The 3,661-nt window shown below is 39.0% G+C and overlaps 1 pseudogene; it reads left to right on the top strand.

The window, feature by feature from the left end:
• The first annotated feature begins 2,285 nt into the window (after positions 1-2,285).
• Positions 2,286-3,285, top strand: LOC149149927 (uncharacterized; annotated as a pseudogene).
• Positions 3,286-3,661: the final 376 nt, after the last annotated feature.

Here is a 3,661-nt window from a genome sequence, read left to right as displayed (position 1 = left end):
TTCATCACAATTTCCAATAGACAAGAAAAATAATTTCAATAGGAAAAAAGCGGTGTGTTTTAATATTATGGATAAAACAATACATTCTTATGATTGACATTATGTCCTCATAAACATTGAGAAATTCACAGCATGACTACATTGGGACGAAGCTTCTCCACTTACATCCATTTGAACTATTGTCTATAAGTTACAACATAATGAAACTATTTACTCTCAGCCATTTTTGCAATTTACATAGGGTCAAAATTGTGGTTCAAATCATTTACATTTCTATAGATCGTAGACTTAATGTATTATTTTCTTATATGATTTCTATACAAAATTTATACAAAACTTAAAACAAAAAGAAACAATAATTTTATATAGACTTCTCTGCTATGAAGTTTTTCCTTTTTAGGACCTCTTCAATGATCTATCCCAGCACTTTTACATTTTCTACTTCTGTCTCCTTTGCTCACATTTTCATCATGATGTGCATGCCTTCTTATGTGTCTTGTAGTCCCTTTTTCGATAATTCATCCGCAGATTTGTTATGTGCCCTGCTGATGTGCTCAATGGATGAATTTTGGAAGGAACTCCATATACATTTTATACGTCTCAGCCAACCTTGTAGGGAAGTTTGCTGAATGTTGTTCTTCCCATTAACATGGTCTATTATACATTTGGAGTCCCCAAAAAATTGTACTTGAGGGATATCCAAGAACTTGATAAACCATAATAGACCCCATAAAGAAACAGCTTCTACTTTCATACTTGTTCCTTCTCCCACATACTAGTGAATCCAGAATTCCTGCTCTTTTGCCAATTTTAAGCAAAAGCCACTCCCACATCTTCCTCCTTGAGCTGCTCCATCAAAAAACCCCACCAGATAGTTGTAGAACTGAACTCTCCCCTTCTCTTCCTTCTTCTTTTTACTTTTCTTGGGGTCCTCATTCTGATCTAATACCACCCACTGTTCTATGGATTCATAGATTAAGTTTTCCCCCCTTCTGCTGAAACCAAAAATCAGATGATTCAGATCTTTCCAGATTTCCCAGAAAATGACCAAAGCTAGCATTCTCCTGAGTGCCCCACCATTTTAAACATTCTTCAACTGTATTAAACTGAGTGAATGGAATCTGCGTCTTGTTTGTGAAGTGTTTCCAAATGTTAACAAATCTATGACAATGTAAAAATAAGTGCTCATTGTCCTCAGAATTATTCCTGCATAGATAGCGTATCCCAGGGCAAGAGTGGTTCTTCTTTTGTAAGTTTTCCCATGTCAGATTTTTGTTCTACCATGTTAGCCAGAGAAAGGTTACAATTTTAATTGTAGGGTTTACTTTCCAAAAACTATAAAACCAGCAATATTCAACATTCAGAATTTCGTTCATGCAAATTTTGAGGTAACAGTACGCCGCCTCTACTTCTTCTGAAATCTTCTTCTTTCTAGCCCAAGTCATACAATCCCCTTTGCTATCATAACTTATCCCTACCTCCTTTAATGTTTTTACCAGTTGTAGCCAATCTTGTTTATACTGATTAGCGAGATTCTGTTGGGAGAAGTCGCGCCATATTGGAATATTTCCATTGCATTCACTAATCAACTGACTTAGGACATAAATACCTCTTCTATTCAGACGCATTATCAGTTCTACTGTCCCTGGTACGCCCTCACCTACTCCTACAATGAAATCACCCTCACCTACTCCTACAATGCAATATTTACCCAGTATAATACTGTTACGAGATCCAAAAAAGTACATAATATTTTGGAATAGAATATTCTTGACCTTTATAAAACTATTCCAGATTTGTGAGCTGCCTTTTTTCCCGATTTCTCCTTGCCTAAACGAGAAGGAGAAATCCTTATTATTCATATATTTGGATGTGATCAGCTCTCCCCAAATACTTCGACTATTGATACCCCTCCATAGTGATATCAAAATAAAAGCCCATCCAAAAAACTTAAGGTTAAGAATTCCCTGACCACCCAAGATTTTGGGTCCAATGATCTTTTCCAGCTTCACTAAATATTGTTAGTACTTGCACCGGACCAAGAAATTATTCGTCTAAAATAATAAAAAAATTCAATTGCTGTTAATTTAAACTTGATCCTTAACAAACACACAAATATTTTCCACCACACATTAATGTTAACGTTAGTGTGCAATAAAATAAATTCAATTTTTCAATTTGTTTACGTATAATTAATATTAGCGAATCACAACAAACACTTTCAGTGACAGCTACAATCTTTACTCTTCGGCTCTCTGCTGCAGTTGGCCATAACAACGAGCAAGATGTTGTTCCAACGCCCTTTCGTCTGTCATTTATCAACAGCCAGCCGAATCAGTAAGCATTTATTCTCATACCATCCTCATTTAAATTCTTTGATTCTATCAAAATTCTCAATTTCTCCTCCACCGTTCACAGTCAGATCTTCTGATATCCATAACTTCGTTTCAAATACCAAATCCCTGCAATCCTCGAGACCTTATATTGCTCCATACAGAATGGTAGAATCCACAAAACTGCCCTTCGAAAGGGCACCCAACAACGAAATCTCATCATCCAATCCAAATCAGACAACGCCTCGGACGACGACTGAGACGACGAAGAGGAGAAGAAGAAGCAAGCAGAGAAACCCAAGGGCCCCGTGGACCCCAAAAAACACAAACCCTTGTTTGACCCCTTCAACGAGAACCCTATGATTCAGGAGCCTGACGACTCCACAGACCTCCAGGAGGTCTTCGACAAGATGAGAGAGGACAACCTTGTTCAGCAGGCCGTCGACATGTTCGACGCCCACTCCAAGGATGGGCTAACCTACGAGGCCATGAAGCTTTTTGGATAGATGAAGGCCAAGTCCAGGATACCAGATGTCATTGCACAGACTGCCCTCGTGGAAGCCTATGCCAAGGACGGCAAGCCCAAGGATGCGCTCAAGGTCTTCATGATAATGCAGGCCTCGGGGTGCTTGCCCAATTCCTATAGCTATTCTGTTCTCATTCAGGGGCTGTGCCAGGGTGGAATTCTTCAGGAGGCAGTAAAATATATGCTTGAGATGCTGGGCTATGGCTCGAAGACAAATGATGCCACTTATGTCACTTTGGTGGCTTCCTACTTGAGGGCACAGAAGGCTACTTGAGGGTACAGAAGGCTGATGAGATGCGGCAGCTCCTAGTAAAGCTGAACGAGAAGGGATTCATCGCTGATGACAAGGCAACTCGGCAGGACATGAAGAGCATGGGTCGGTTCAATAGGGTAGTCATGAATATGTTGTTTGGGCAGTATAAGTAAGTGACAGAAGGAATGAAATGCACATATTTCTGAATGATTTTATGCTCGTAATATTTTTGGCACAATGAATTCCCATCACTCACTTTGCATGAAACTGTGCAGCGAAGAGCACTATTATTTATAGAGTAGGGGTAGTACAAGTAATTCCAATTTTTGAATTTTTTCGTAGACTGTTATACTTCCCACATAATACATCGGTATCCGGAACCTGCAGTAGTTGTTGGTGTTTCGGCTTGGCACAGGCTAGTTGTGAAGGTAAGCCAAGCTACACATTTTGATTTTCTAAAACACAATATGAAGGGTGATCGCTCGCTGCAGATTTTCTAAATTTTCATGCTTCCCTCCCTTTCATATTTCATCTCAATTTTTGAAATTT

Source organism: Pinus tabuliformis, chromosome 9 (genome assembly GCF_031772625.1).
Source record: "Pinus tabuliformis cultivar Carrire ecotype Pingquan chromosome 9, CPIR1, whole genome shotgun sequence".
In the NCBI taxonomy this organism is placed as follows: domain Eukaryota; kingdom Viridiplantae; phylum Streptophyta; class Pinopsida; order Pinales; family Pinaceae; genus Pinus; species Pinus tabuliformis.
Note: the sequence above shows the minus strand (reverse complement) of the source record. Positions and strands in the feature narration are given on the sequence as shown.